The sequence below is a fragment of the Panthera tigris genome, chromosome A3 (assembly GCF_018350195.1).
Source record: "Panthera tigris isolate Pti1 chromosome A3, P.tigris_Pti1_mat1.1, whole genome shotgun sequence".
Classification (NCBI taxonomy): domain Eukaryota; kingdom Metazoa; phylum Chordata; class Mammalia; order Carnivora; family Felidae; genus Panthera; species Panthera tigris.
Window position 1 is genome coordinate 66343791 of NC_056662.1, and position 16369 is coordinate 66360159.

Here is a 16369-nt window from a genome sequence, read left to right on the forward strand (position 1 = left end):
AGCAAATGTGAGGACTTCCGTGAGGCCAGTATCACAGCTTCACAGCTCCCTCCTTGTTTCAAATCCTCCTTAGCATGCATAACTGTGTAACCTCCTTAGCATGCATAACTTTTTCTCCTTAGCACGCATAACTATGTAACCTCCTGAATTTTCACTTATCTATCTTGTTTGTCATCTGTCTTCCCCACTAGAACACAAGCTCCTTAAGGGGAAGGATTTTTTTGTCTGTTTTATTCTCTGGTATAGCTTCAGTGCCTGGGCTGGGACACGGTAGTTGCTCAATCAATATTTTTGTAATTGGTAAATGAAATCCCTACTGGACGAATGAATGAATGAATGAATGAACGAACGAAATTCCAGAAAGTGTCCAGACGTTTAATCCCAGGGAACAGCTTCTCCATACCCATGCCGGCTCCAGGCTTCCAGCAACTGTGTTCTAGTTCGTTGCTCATTACACACAGATAACATTGGAATCCCATGATTGAGGCTCTTCTTGGGAGGATATTACTCAATCCTGCCTTGCTCCTGTGGGATTGGCCTCAGGGCACACAAAGCTCCCCAGGCCCCCCACTCACAGCTTACTTCTTGATGCATGACCCTGACTGTGTCCTTTGACACAATCCCCTTTTTTCTCTCCTTTTCCACTAGGATCCACTGAGACCTCGGTCACCTTTGCTCCAGGCTGGGGTTGTCCACCTCCCAGCCACACTCCTGAACCTTTCTCTAAAAAGAAAATGTTCTCAGGGTGCCTGGGTGGCTCAGTCGGTTAAGCATCCGACTTTGGCTCGGGTCATGATCTCACAGTTTGTGAGTTCAAGCCCCGCGTCGGGCTCTGTGCTGACAGCTCAGAGCCTGGAGTCTGCTTTGTGGATTCTGTCTCCTGCTCTCTCTGCCTCTCCTCCGCTCGTACTCTATCTCTCTCTCAAAAATAAATAAAACATTAAAAAAAAATTTTTTTAATTAAAATAAAAAAATAAAAAGAAAATGTTCTCATTTAACAGAGGGGAAATGGCAGATGCTGGGATCCATCTCCCAGCGAGAGGGAGGCCAGGCAACCCTTTAATTTTAGTTTTTGAAGTAAACTGTATACCTAGAGTGGGGCTTGAACTCATGACCCTGAGATCAAGAGTTTCATGCTCTACCAACTGAGCCAGCCAGGCGCCCCATTAGAAGCTTTTAAAATTTAGCCAGCTACCACACCTCAGATTAATTACTTCCAATTCCCTGGAACAGGGGTCTGGGCATTATCATTTTTAGAGCTCCCAGGTAATTTCAGCATCCAGTCCGTGTTGAGACCTCAGGGCAGGGGGATCAAGCCCCCACCACATATGCTAACACCTGCTCTCTCTGAAGCCCCTTTCCTGCCTCCTGGGCCAAGGGTTGCCCAGACCACAGAACTCTCTAGAGGCTGGATTAACCCTTTGGGCTCTGCACTTCTGCCCTGACGACTTCAGCAGCAACAGCCTCAAGGCCCCACATGGGTGGTTCTGTTCTCCCAACTCTTCTCTCTCCCAGCTCTTCTCTCTTTTGGTGGAGGAAGGGGCAGGATATTAGTAAGTGGTTGAGGAACAATGCCACAGGTCTGGGAATCAAGAGGCTTGGACTTTAGTCCTCTCTGGGAGCCCATGTGACCCTGGCCCAGTCACTTGTTCCATTCAATACCTGTAATCAGATAGGTCAGTTCTGAGTTTCAGGGAAATTCATGTATTTGTGAAGCGACAGCGTATGCCACTGGTCCATACAGTGACTTTGTGCAAATCCAAGCGAATTCTGGATTTTGATAGTCCCTCAGCTGCCTGCTCGTATATAATGAACAAGTATACCTGGCCTGAATGAAACACACCTTAAAGGAAATTTAATTGGCGAAGAAAATACTGGACCTGTACCTCCACCTGAGATGAAATGATGGGTCTGCAAATGGGAAAGGGTGGAGGAGAGAGGAGGCTCTGGGATCTGCTGTGGAATCTCTTGCAGCCTCAAATGGCCCCTGTGCGGGGCTGGGACAGACCAGCAGCAGACGGCTCAGCGTGCATGCTCTCAGCCACGCAGGGGAGCTGAGACCTGGTTTGCAAACCTAGCAATACATGCTTATGTGCCTGTGTTCACAAAGAGAAGCTGGAAAATAGAACATATTTTTTAAATGAAGATTAAATAGAGTCACTGAAGCTACAGATGTTCATCTTCCATCTGGACATTTTGAAATTGGTCAAATTTGCTCTGAGATACTTCCATCCCCACTCTGCCTTCTCCCCTTCTCTGTGCCCTCTTGGCTTTTTTAAATGTCCAGTGTCCCCAGTGCTCTGCTTACCATTCTCCCTTTCTCAACCACCTCACCCCCACCCCATTCCCATTCTACCCTTCCAGTTAACTTGAAAAGTTGTTGGAAAGACTACAGATTAGACAGATCTGGATTCAATTCCCAACTAACTGGGTGCACCTGAGGCAGTTAACAAAACCCATTTGAGCCTCAGGTTCTTCATCTGTAGAATGGGGATAATGATACTTAGCTGATATAATGGCACTTAGTTGATAGCGTTGCTGTGACAATTAAACAAAAATATACACAGAGTATCAGGCATATAAGAGGTGTTTGATAAATGCAGACAGATTCTACCATTTTTCTCTCTGGAAAGGTGCTGCCCTTATTTATTTAAGCCCTAGTACATATTTCGATCATATCTTCCTTTTCCTATACGTGTGGGTATTAATGCTTTCGTTGTTGTTGGGAAGCATTGCTATATCTTGAGCAGCCCCAGGCAGCTCATTTCCTGAAATGCACTACTCTTTGCAAATACTCAGTCTTGGAGGGGCAGCGGCAGGGAGGCCAAGCTGTGTGGAAGAGGGCAGGGTGCCCTGGCTTTATGCATGCTTAACAGGTAGCCCACCAGGACAAATGGTGTTGGGTCTTGGGGACACATGTGTGGACACCCCCTTGGCCTCAAAGGCACAACAGGATGCAGCCGCCTGCTCTTGAGCCTCGCAAGCCCTGACGATGCTGAGGGCATGCCCTCTGAAAAGCCAGGGTCTCCACGCCTCTCTGAGGAGCCCTGCCCACTATTGAAGCTGCTCGTCATTCTTCCACACCCCTGTCCTTTCCTAAAAGGCTCGGGCCATAGGTTTCCCACTGACTCTCTAAAGTGAGCTGCTGACCTAGACCTCAATACAGAGGGAGCACCGCGGCCTCCTTCAGCCTGGCATCCTAGGCCTTGCCAAGGGAACAGCAGCCTCTTGGATGCCAAGATGGAGAGGAAGCACCACTCAGGTGACATCGGCTCGCCTCTTGGGCACCTGTGGCTCCCATGTCCGTGTGAGCACCTGCCCCCTTTTAGGGCAGCCTCTTCTGTTGTCTCCATTGTCCACTGTTCTCATAGCCCCACACTCTGAGGCAGGACCTCCTAACATTTTAGCCTTTGTTTGGAAAGAGTATAAAATCTCTGTGCATTTTGAAGCAACAGAGCTGAGTCACAACCAGCAGAGAGCTCACTTCTTTCTGTCACAACGGACCATGACTGTGAAGCCTCGTCCCCAAGGCACCTCCCCCTCAGCTTTCACAACCTTTCACAACCAAACAGTCCAAGCTGCTGAAGCTCAGGGTGTGTGGGTCAGAGCCTGCTCGATGCTATGGTGGGGGTGGGCATCTAGCCTTGTGCTGGAGACAGTAGTTAAAATCTATGAAAAGCTAGCTCTCCCCAGGAGGGAAGGACACTTCCTAAAAGAAGAATCTAGATGTCTTTCTCTGTTCTGTCAGTAAGTCATTTCTGTTGTAGATCGAAAGCAAATGTAGGTATTATTATCAAAAATAATCCCTTTGGGGTGCCTAGGTGGCTCAGTTGGCATCTGACTCTTGATTTTGACTCAAGTCATGATCCCAGTGTCATGGGATTGAGCCCCCGCATCAGACCCCACACTGAGCGTAGGGCCTGCTTGGGACTTTCTCTCTCTCTCTCTCTCTCTCTCTCTCTCTCCCCCTCTGCTCCTCTCCCCTGCTTGCACTCTCTCTGTGTCTTAAAAAAACATCATTTTTTATTATAAAATCAGTATGTGTTAATTTGTTGAAAACCCAGAGAAGCAAAACAGAAACATAAAAAGCAGCACAGCCCTCCCCCCCCCCCATCTGCATGTTTACAGTAACAACTACTTATTGAATGGTATAAGCTAGGCGGAGTGCTAAGCCCATCCTGTGCATTTTTAAATTGAATCCACACAACCCTATACAATAGATATTATTTAAACCTCCAGCAGATAATTAAACAGTCTCACAGAGGGTAAGTGTACAGTCAATAGGGAACAGAGCTGGGATGTGCACACACACCTCTCACCATGGACTAGAAGACTTTATTCTCTGTTAAGGGGCTTTCAGGCAGCAGAGGGAGCTGAGGAGCTTTTTCCAGCCCCTACATCTCAATCCTACAGCAGCTCCCCACTCTGGCATTCCTGCCTGGTTGGCCAACCCTGCCCATACCCACCTGCCCACCTGCACCAGCTTCTGCAGTTGCTTCATCTTTGCAGCCACAGCAACACATTTGCATGTAGCCCCTGGGGTGGCTACACACCATGGACAGAACTCTTCCTATTAGGGCTGCTGATATAGGAGCCAGAGGCCCTGCCCATCAGTACCTTACAGGGTGACCTTGGACAAGATCCTTGAGAGTTATTATTATTATATAACTCTTATGGGAATAATAGCAATCAGTTTTTCCTGTGGTTCTAAAGGAGGTAAGGTAGGGGTGCCCGGGTGCCTCAGTTGGTTAAGTGTCCAGCTTTGGCTCAGGTCATGATCTCACGGTTCATGGGCTCGAGCCCCACATCAGGCTCTGTGCTGACAGCTCAGAGCCTGGAGCCTACTTCAGATTCTGTGTCTCGCTCTCTTTCTGATCTCCCCTGCTCGTGCTCTGTCTCTCTTTCTCTCTCAAAAATAAATATTAAACATTTTTTTAATAAAAAATAAAAACCTAAAGGAGGTAAAGTACACAAGACCATCATTACCGGTGGTTTAAAATGACATAGAACAGTTACCGAGAAGGCAAGAATAAGCTGTATAAAACATGTTCACAATGTGTACAGAGCATTTGATGACATGAGACAATAAGAACAGATACAGGCAGACCACCATGACACCAAAGGTGCCTTAGTTGTGGAACAGGGATAGGCAAATGCATATTGATCAGAAAATTTACCCGACATGCCAACCCAGAGCAGGCAGGTTCCATGTGACATTGGATGAATTGGGGGGCTGGAACCACCCCCCATTCAATGTGTGAGGGTGCGACTGAGATTGGGCTGGAGTCAGGAGAGCCTGGGCCAAGAACACAGGCCTGATTTTTCATCTGGTGCGGCCCTTCCTGGAAGAGGCTGAGTCCCATGATCCCGGCCTGTTTTGGACTTTCTGGAACCTGGAAAAACATCCCATAGGCTTTGTCTCTTTGAACCTCAGAATAAGAAGACTAAACAGCAACAAGGGAAGAGAGTGGGCTAAGGCTTGCAGTCTCCACATCTAAGCACGTCAGCCCCACCAGCCTGAAGTGGTCAAATCAAGCTGCTGACTTGTCATCTAATGGCCCTTCTGGGTCTCACATCCTGTGGGCTTGTTTTTTGTTTTTGTTTTTGTTTTTTTTTAATGTTTATTTAAAGACAGAAAGCATGTAAGCAAGGGAGGGGCAGAGAGAGGGGGACAGAGGATCTAAAGCAGCCTCTGTGCTAAGAACACAGAGCCCCATGAGGGGCTTGAACTCACGAACCATGAGATCATGACCTGAGTTGAAGTCAGATGCCTAACTGACTGAGCCACCCAGGCGCCCCTGCCCTGTGGTTTTAATAGCCATCTCCTGCAACAGGAAGAAGAAAGTACCATATTTCTCCTGAGCTTTGACAGGCTCTTAAAACAATGCTGTTTCTGTTTCAGATGATGATACCCTGAAATGATCTGCCCATCCCTACAGCTTCTCATGAACCCAGTCAATAATTAATTGACCAACTCACATTCCTAGAAAGGACACTGTTGAAGACCCAGTGCTGTGTTGGGCCTATGAGGTTGCTCAGAGGTTCACAACCCTGTCCCTGTCCTTAAGGAGGTTAGCCTTCAGATGGTGTTTCAGTCACCTTGGAGCTCACCATGGGCACAGGAAGAAAGAAAAAAAAAACAGTACAGGAAATGCCTTCCTTGGTGTCAGCCTGAGGACATTTGCCTATGTCTGGAAATGTTTACATGGGGATTGCACCGTATGGAGCGTTACACCACATACATCTGCCTTTGCAGTTGTATTGTCCTTGCATATTTCCACAGGCTGAGAAAGGGAAGACAAGTAACGTTCCTGGGCTCCTCCTGTGGGTCAGCACTGTACCAACAGCTGACTGGGATTATTCATCCTCACACTGCCTCGTGGGAAGCTTCAGGAATCTGCTGTGCAGGGGGCAGATCTCAGCTCTGAGAGGCAGGAGTGCTGAGCTCAGGGGGCTGGAGCTGAGAGTGTGGGTCTGTTAGCTATTGGTTGTGGGGGTTAGCCATAAGGTGACGAGGCATGTTTCCAGCTCATTAAGGGCCTTGGGTGCTGGCTAAGGAAGTTTCTCCTGGCTGCTGAGCTGATCAAGTCTGTGGGGAAGCTCTGTGGCAGCTGTGTGAGGGCTGGCAGGAAGAGGGGGAGGGACTGCAGAACAAGACTAGAGGAGAGGGCTCCGGAAGGGCAAATCTGATGTCCTTCTCCTCCTCCTCCCCACACACAGAAGAATGGTCTCTGGACTCAAGTAAGTCATTTTAATAACCCAGCTTTAGATTTTAGACCCAAGCAGTGGCCCCTATATTAATTTGGATAGTCAAAATTGGCCACATTGAGACAGCTGAGCGAGGGAGCTTGTGCTGTGAGTAGCAGCCCGGCTAGGTGACTGCTACGAGGACAAACAGAGGAGACTTGGCATCATGACTGAGGGAGCACCCGGGGAGAGGTGGGGGAAGGTGCTAACTGTAGATTTAGGCAGGCCTGGTTCTGAAATCTGGCTCTGCCATTTATGAGCCATAAGACCGGGAAAACATCATTTAAGCTCGTTGGTCCTCTTTCCCTCACCTGTAAATAGATTTCATCATCCCCCTCTTGCATGATTATGGAATTAGAGTATTCAAAGTGCCTAGCACACGGTTGGCGCTCAGTGAATGCAGCTAGTGTGACTTCTCCTAGTGGCTCCCCAGTGCTGGCCCCATCAGCCTGGTCTGCCCTGTGGAGTAACAGTGCCTTTTAGTGGCTGAACAGGGAATGACAGGTCTTCTAGGTGCCCTGGCCCTGCTTCTGCCCCACCCCACATCCCACAGGCTACAAGTCTCCATTGTCCTACTCAATCAGAGCTGACAACAACTCAGACCCAGCCAGCATGCACCTCTCAAAAGAGCCCAAACCCCACTCTGGTCAGCAGGGGACAGGCTTCGTTGTTCTAGTACTGGAGGACCTCAAACCCGGTGGGTTCTGAATCTTGGTCTAGGAAGAAAACACAACCTTGAGTAGCTTGGGAACAGTTTTCTAGAAATGGCCATGACCTCCAACCCCTCCAACCCCACCCCGAAGAACCGTGTGAGTTGAAAGCAAAATTCCAGCTGCACAGCCAGGCATTCCCCAGCAAAACAAGGAGGAAAGCCATTCAACAAACACCAGGCACCGTCCGGGTCGCTGGTTCCACCAGGCTGCAGATACCACCGCCAGCAAGCACAAAGCCCTGCTCCCTCAGGTAGCTGACCATTTAGTGGGATAAAGACATCAGCCAAACAGTCACCCGGATATATAACTGCAGACCATAATAAGGTCATGAAGGAAAGGTTCAGGGTGCTGAGTTCACCAAGGACCAGATAAGGGGCTCCCACAGGCCTCAGGAGCACCTCACTAGTTAAGGTCCCGCCCCTAGGCTCTGTGCACTTAGCATATATTTGAATGTTCACTACATTTTGGAGGTGGGATTACATGGCTCTGTGCTGTCTACCCCTCAGATTGGTAGACAGGAGTCAGAGAAGTCACCAAAGGATGAACAGGCATTAGTAAGTGCTGGTTTTTAAAAAGAGCATGCCCAGAAGCAGTTCAAAGGTCCTGAGGTGGGATCCCATGGGGCATCTTGGTGCACAGAAATCAAGGGTAGTGGCAGTAACTCTGGAGCAATAAGCAGGGGCCAGGCCATGAGGCATCGGGGGTCATAATCAAGAGTGCAGATGTCACTTTTAGTGCTTCTGCTTCCCTGTCACCCACCCACCCACCCACCCCACCCGCCTGCTGGGACAAGCCCCTCATGCTGCCTTCCTCTTCCCCTCACTGCCCAGGGTGCCTCTGTTAAGTCTTTTCTGGACTCCATCCTTTTTTCCCTTCTCTCTGTAGCAACCTATCAAATGTGTCAGAGATATTTTTCCCTTTCTTCCTTCCTCTCTTCTTTCCACAGAAAATCCTAAGTAAAAACTGGCATTCAAAACCAAAGTCCCATGCCTAAGCTGCAAGGATTTCTTGCCAGCCCTGTGTGCCCTGTGCTAGGCCTGGGGATGAGAGAGAAGATATGCTCGAGAAAATATGCTCCTTCCTTACCCCTAAGGGGCTTCTCATCTTGTCCTGAATCCAAAGACTGCCTCTCAACTACGCACTACTACATTCTGAGCCCTGTTGTTGGAAACAACACTTATAAATGCTCCCTCTCTTTCTGAACATTCAGGTCCCCACGCGGGAATCAACCTGGTGGGCAGTCAGTTCATCTGGCAAATGGCTTGAGGTACACAGGAAGGGGCACTGTACCTGGAGCCAAACGCCTGGGTTTGTAACATGGCTCTGCCATTTTTCAAAACTGTGTGTCCTTAAATTTTTTGACTTCTCGGGGCTTTGGTTTCTTCTTTGATAAAGTGGGGAATAACAGGACTTTCCTGCCTACCTTGCAGAGGGTTTACGAGGATCAGATGAGGCACTGCAGTGGTCCCCACATAAGGCTTCTGTGACAGGTGGCAACTGTGAGGACATTTTCACCAGCCCAGGGTGAGATGAGGAAAATAAGGTCAGTGGAGGGAGGCGTTCACAAAGGTAGATTTATTCAAGGGGAAGGACTGGCCATTATTCTGAGATTGTGTCCTTCTTTGCATTGAAACTGCATTTGTTTCATGAAATGATGTTAGAAGATTTTTATGAATGTTTTCACTTCACAAAATAAAAGGTAACTATTCAGTTTGGGGGGAAACTCACTGCTCTGTGAAAACCCAAATCCACCCGAGTAAGTGAACCCTCTGCAAACCACAGGTACTACTCTTGCTGCCCCACCTCCTGGACTCCTGGCCACAGCCCTCTCATCCTGGAGTTAAAAGCAAAGTTTCTGGAACCCAACTGTTAGGGCTTCAACACCGATGATACACTTTCTAGCTGTGTGTGATTGTGGACACGTTGCTTGTGCTTGAGTTTCAGTATCTATAGTGAAGACTAAATGTAAGGGACGTGAAACAGCGCGTGGCACCTATGGACACCGATGAATGTGAGCTGTGATTATTATATTATTTTTCCTCCCAGCCCCAGCTCACCAGGTCACAGCTGCCTGTGCCAAGCCTTACGTCATTATGCCCTCGGGTTCTCTTTCTCCATCTCCAAGGCCTTTCTAGATCTGCCTTTAGGGGCCAAGAAGCCATTGGTTTCTCATAGAAAGTTCTGGGAAGGGAAACGTACAGGACTGTTCCTAATAAGCAGAAAGAAGAAGAGGGGTTTTAACTCTACTGTGGTGTGTGTGTGTGTGTGTGTGTGTGTGTGTGTGTGTGTGTGTGTGTTTTCCTTTCCATCTAAAACTCTGTCCATTACTTGCAAATGAGGAATTGCTTTCAGGTTTTCAGCCATCTTTTGCCACGGCTAAGCCCGGAAGTGAACTTGGAAGCTGAAGACTTGAGAGGGGCACGTGCTTGGCAGAGACCAGGTGTTTTGGTTTGTTTTAAGAGAATCCTTTTCTACTTCGGTTTCCCCTTTTCAGGACACAGACTCAAGACCTCTTCCGCTTGTGGCAGACATGCGTGCTCTCCATCATTCGCTAACAAGACGTCACAGCATCTGTCTCCCTTGTGATTAAAAATGTGCGGGGAGCTAGAACACACATATGCCTCAAATGCTTCTGTTCCAATAAGAGAAAACTCACAGCTGGCCCTGGGCTGGGGCCAGCCCATCCAGATCTGAGCATAGGAAGACAAGAGGCTTGGTCCTGAACTTCCAGAACAAGCTGAAAACACCAGCTAGCCCCCGATTCCACTCTCCGTGGGAGTTGGCCACTGATGCCACCGTGGAGCCCACAGAGGTAACGCCCTTTTGCTCTTGCTTATAGCTTGTGGTATCTGCATAATTTACAATGGAAAGTTTGTCAGCAAAGGCGTTTCCATATTTTTTTATACTTTGAACAATATAAATAATGGACACCGCAAGGTTTTTTGTTAGACTCTACTCTTTGTCCCTAAGTGCACTAAAAAGCACACAGAGGGTTTTTCCTTTCAGAGGTGCTTTAATCCAGGCCTGGCTCCAGGATTTATTTGTGGTTCCCTGGGCTCTGCCCTCTCTCCTGCACTGCCCACACCCCTAGCCTGGTGGCCAGATGGCTCAGGCAAGCCACAGATGTCCCCAGGAAAAGAGGAAACAGGTCTAACCCAACATTAGAGGCAAGACTCCTGCGGGGCACCTGGGTGGCTCAGTTGGTTGAGCGTCTGACTTTGGCTTGGGTCACAATCTCGCTGTTCGTGAGTTCGAGCCCTGCATCGGGCTCTGTGCTGACCACTCAGAGCCTGGAGCCTGCTTCAGATTCTGTGTCCCCCTCTCTCTCTCTGCCCCTCCCCTGCTTGTGCTCTGTCTCTCAAAAATAAATAAATATTTAAAAAAAAATAAAAAACACTTAGAAGCAAGACTCCTGAGAGTCCCCCTAACTGAACAACCCAGGACATAGGGGCCCCCGTGAAAGCGCTGCTCAGAGGAATGGAGGGTGCCCACTGGCTGTGCCGACCAGAGACCCCAGGAGCTGGGGTTTGGGCTCCCTTCTCCTGCTGGATGTGGGCTCTATGAGGAAGGGGTGGACACGAAGGCTGAGGGAGGGGCACGAGCAATGCCCACTACTCAGTCATTCTTGAGCTTTGGAAACTACATAAAAGTAATGGACGCTCTCCCTTGAAAACTGAACTTATACCAATGACATAAAACTGTGCCTCCAAATTTAGAGGGTTTGTGGGCTCTTGAAGTCCACCTCTGGGGGCTAAGAACGCCTCCACTGCCCTATTTGGCTCAGCAGCTGTTACAACATGCCAACTTGGAAGAGCTCACACCTTTCTGCCCACTCCTCCTCTGAAACCTTCTGGGGTCCTCCCTCATCTGAATGTCCCCTCCACCTGGTGCCACTGTCCCTCTGCACCTTAGTTCTGCCACCTCCTCACTGCTCCTTGAGGTTTCCTGCAGGTAGCCTTTGAGATTGCCCCTCCTCTACCTGATTGCTTTTCCTGCTTTCTCTTTCAGACTAAACACTACCCTAAAAGCTGAGCCCACCCAGAGACCCCACCCCTACAGAGCCCAGTCTCATCTGAAGCCTGTAGCTCCTTCCCTCGTGGTTCCCATGGAACACTGTGCTCTGGCTGTCAGCTGGCTCATAGAACAGAAGGATCTCTAACTTGCTCAAAAGCAGAATAGGCCTCCTTGTTCCCAGACTCCTTCACTCCAGCAGGACCTCGGTGCACAGTCACTGAGCATTTGCTCAGCTCCATCCTCTCCCAGTTTGTCCACATCTTCTCATTCTGTTTCCCTCCACCCTGGCTGGACTGTGGAACTCAGCCAGGTGCCATGATCCACACGGGGAGGGGACATGTGACTCTGGCCTCCCCAGCATAGGCCCTAAATAGCTGAGCCAGCAGGGCCTGGAGCATGCATGTTATTGGTTTTACTGACTACAAGTCTTTATGACCATCCAGGAACTCAGATAAGTAGCAAATTATCCCCCAAGTTACTCCCTTAGTGTCTCCGACCCTGAGAGGGCATGCAGCCTCCAAGAACCACAAACCATGCAGTGGGATTTCAATGGAAGGAAGTAAGAATCTGTGGCACGTGTTCTCTGTTTAATTGAACACATTGTCTTAGAACATCTACCACCTGCCTGGAATTGTTCTAGAAAGTAAGGATACATCAGCAAACCGACAAAGTCACCATCCTTCTAGAATGTCCCTTCTAGAGAAGAAAGGTAGACAATAAACAAATAAGTGTAATATTTAGTATGCCGGATGGTGAAAGTAGTTTGAAGGAAAATAAAGTTGAGGAATGGGAAAGGGGACGAAGGGAGTAAGAGCAGGTTTGGAATGCTCAGCAGTGTGGTCAGAGTTCATTGATGGAGTGACATTTGAGCAAAGGCCTAAAAGAGAGGAGGGATCAAGCCCTGCAGAGAGGTGGGGGAAGGGCTTTCCAGGCAGGGGGAGAGCAAGTGCAAAGGACCTGTGGTGGGGACAGGTCCAGGGTGATGGAGAACAGTGTGGAGGGCTGAGTGGCCACAGCAGAGTCAAAGCACTTGGTGTCCAGACCTGGGTTTGGCCTTCAGAGAAATTCAAGGGAAGGGGACAACACAGTCCTTCACCTCAGAGAAGGAAGGAGCCTCTAAAGCCCACACAGCAAATGCGGCAATAATAGCTCACCTGGAAAAGAGAGAGTCCAAGTCCATGCTACACAAGCTCAGAAGAGAAAGCTCAGGACTCTGGAGCAGGCAGAGAGGGCTTCAAGGGACGGTAGAGACCAGCTGAGGAGGCACTGGACAGGCAGGGAGGAAGGGAGCTGGGGCACAGTGCACACCGTGGGGCATTCTGATCAACTATCAGCCATGCTCCCTGTGAATAAGTCTCTGAAATTATTGCAGCTTGGGATTTGGCGAGACAAATCAATAGAGGTTCGTAATGTGCAGGTATTTTCTCCCAGCAAGAGACATTCTATATCAAGGCTTCTGTCTTTTCTCATTACAAAAGTCCTATTGCTGTACAGTATGAATGTCTTCTGGACATCAGCATTAAAGGAGGGAGTGGGGATTTACAGTAGGAGAGACTGACCAGCAAAGGAGCCTGGACTGCCCAGAGCAGCCTCTACAGCGAGACTCAGGAGCTGCCCTTCCCCCAGAACCCTTAAGGGTTCTCTGTGCCACAAATCTTTCCTGCCTGATCGAAGGCAAATAACCCTGGGAGAATCATATTCCGAGCCCATCACACACTTATGCCTGCTGTCTTCCTTAGTTCGTTGTTTTATTCATTTGATTATTCACCAATTCATTCAACAAATTTTTATTCTTATTATTCTGAGGTTGTCAGTGGCTACCTACTCTCACCCCATGGCCCCTTGAGAAGTTCATCTGAAGCCATGAAAACCTGATAAATCATCTTTAATAAGAGCCCAGTAACTTCAGATGCCATATGGACAGAACCAGAAGAGGGTCCCTACCCTCTGCTACCACCAGGGCTAGCTCCCTATGGTGGTATGAATGAAATGAAAATACAGGGTCTCGGGGCGCCTTGCTGGCTCAGTCGGAAAAGCACAAGACTCTTGATCTTAGGCTCATGAGTTAGAACCCCACACAGGGCGAAGAGATTACATACATACATACATACATTTAAAGAAAACACAGGGTCCCTTATTCAAAAAGCAAGGAAAGAGGTGCCTCAGTAGTACATATGACTCCTGATCTCAGGGTTGTGAGTTCAAGCCCCATGTTGAGTGTAGAGCTTACTTAAAAAAAAACCGGGGCTCCTGGGTGGCTCAGTTAAGCGTCCGACTGTCAGTTTCAACTCAGGTCATGATCTCATGGTTTGTGAGTTCGAGTCCCACATTGAGCTCTGTGCTGACCGTGCAGAGCCTGCTTGGGATTCTCTCTCTCTCTCTCTCTCTCTCTCTCTCAAAATAAATAAACTTAAAAAATTAAAACATTAAAAAACTGCAAAAAGGAAGGAAAACATGCCATTAAAAGCATTAAAATATGAAACTTTCTTTTCTTCCATGGTCTCTCTTTCTCACACTCTCGTGGTGTTTCTTATCTGCTATTTAATGTTATGCTTCTTTGGGCACAGGGATGTTTGTAAGATGAGTGCAAGCCCTCACAGACGCTGAGGGTGGGTTGCCCGCTGACTGCATGAGCACACATAGCCCATCAGCTCTGGAATTCCTCCTTTAGCCAGCCACCAGACTGACATGCCATGCTCCAGGCAAAACCCATGATGGATGGGAGAGCCCTAAAAGGATTAAACCTCTGTGCCAGGACATGCTCAGTACCTGGAGCAGCTGTGGTAAGGGATTCACCCCTGCCGCTGCCTGCCTAATGTACTGTGGCACTGGCAGCCCTGGGTACACATGCTCAACTATCATTCTCCCTGTACCTACATGCAGGCCCCTACCCAGGGCAGGGGGTGACAGCAGTGAGGGCATGCATGAGGGCAGGGAGAGGGGAGCTAGGCAGGACCAGGGGAACCAGGGAGCAGAGGACAGCCAAGAGCCCATCCCAACCAAAAAGGCAGAGAGGCAGTGAGAGGCAGACCATTCATGAGCGGAGTCTCCAAGCCCCAATGCACACTTCTTTGTGCCATCAGACTTTATTTACAAAATGTAAATTCAAAGATAACATTATGAAGAAGGGTAAAATTATGCTTAAAAATATATTTAATAATTCTTTTTTTGAGAGAGAGAGAGCGCTGGGGATAGGGGCAGAGAGAGAGAGAGAGAGAGAGAGAGCATCTCAAGCAGGTTCCATGCTTAGTGAGGAACCTGACGTGGGGCTGGATCCCACAACTCTAGGATCATGACCTGAGCCAAAATCAAGAGTCAGAACTGAATGAGTCACCCAGGTGCCCCTTGTTTAATAATTCTTGAAATGATTAAAAGTCAAAGTATCAAGATCGTGACCACAGAGCATAAACTCCAAGTGCAAGACCCTTTTTTTGAGAGAGAGAGAGAGAGAGCAAGAGCGCATGTGTGTACATGGGCTCACGCACGAGAAAGGGGGGAGGGGCAGAGGGAGAGGGAGAGAGAATCTTAGGCAGGCTCATGCTCAGTGCAGAGCCCAACTCAGGACTCAAACCCACAAACCAGGAGATCATGACCTGAGCCGAAATCAAGAATCAGATGCTTAACTGACTAAGCCCCCCAGTCATCCAGTGCTGGACCCTTTTGAGTGTAGGCCCTTGCAAGCATGGGGCCTGTGTGATCACACTGGTTGCACACCTATGGAACCAACTGGGCGACAACTTTCAATACACGTGTCTTATGGTTTAGGTCCTCTGCAAAGTCTGTTGCTTCCATTATCTCCTATCAGGGCTGAGATGGGTCCTCATCTGGCATTAGGAGAGACGTGAGGCTCCCCACTGTAGTAATAAAAATATCAGCCAAGGCCTGAGGAGTAATGGCTGAGCATCCTCAGATTCGGATCACTGCTGCCTCATCAGCTTCTTCCAGATGCTGAAGGCACCTCAGGGTTTTGGGGCCTGGTTTGTTTGTGTCAGATATAATAACTTGCATGGTAATTGCTTTTAAAAATTGGATATGCTTCCATTTGCCAGCCTCTGAAATCAGACCCATGTTTCATGTTTCCCAGTGTGCCTTTGAGAAAAATACATAAACCCGTAAACACTTTCTTTTTTTTCTCTCCAAGGAGCAGTTTAATCCCAATACTTAATACCACCTATTACTGGGGAGCTGTGCTGAAGACACCTTCTCTCTTAGGCTCCATTTCTCATCCTAAGGGACTTAATGAATATGCACCCACACTTCATTATGGGAAATTTCAAAAGCCTCTGAAGAAAACGAAAGCAGATTTTGAGTGACACCTTATAAGAGAATAGAGAGGAAATACTAGCAGAATTTTCAATCTTGATTTCATAATCCATTTGCTGAGATCTGGTTTTACAAGAATAAAGAAAAGCCCCTAAGCATAGTAGCTTGTTTTAATACCCAAATACATTAGCAGGCAACTGAGAGCATCTAACTTGAGATATTTGGTCATACAAGTATATCTGAATAAATCCTGAATCTCTGCTGGGCCCTGTGCTTTGTCTGCACAGAAGCTGGCACCTGTGAGCCTGGCAACTGTGGCAGAGTCGGGAATCAGCAATGCCAGGGCCACGGTCAACGGTGTAGTGGGAAAGTTCCTTCAAAGGGCTTTTTGGCCAACAGGTGTAGAGCCAGGAGCCAGGGGAAGAATATGGCGGACTTTCCATAGTGCACGCAGCCCCAGACCGCACGCCCCTATCCCCAGAGCACTGCAGAGTCTCTGAGGGGAGCTCTCCAGTCAGGTAGCTGGTGCTCAGAGTCATTGTTCCTTGAACATTTACACCAGTCTGACCCAATTTGCTAAGCACAGGCAGGAGAAGCTAGATATACCTCCTTAAATTCGAAGCCAAAGACGC

General features: G+C 48.5%; 1 long non-coding RNA gene across 1 annotated transcript in view; it reads left to right on the forward strand.

The window, feature by feature from the left end:
• The window catches only part of LOC107179876, a 64559-nt gene extending 48680 nt beyond the window's left edge, over nt 1-15879 (forward strand). Inside the window, exons 3-4 of the long non-coding RNA XR_001510599.2 lie at nt 9955-10272; nt 15616-15879. This is a non-coding gene — a long non-coding RNA (uncharacterized LOC107179876). The remainder of the gene's footprint in view (nt 1-9954; nt 10273-15615) is intronic.
• The last annotated feature ends 490 nt before the right edge of the window (nt 15880-16369 follow it).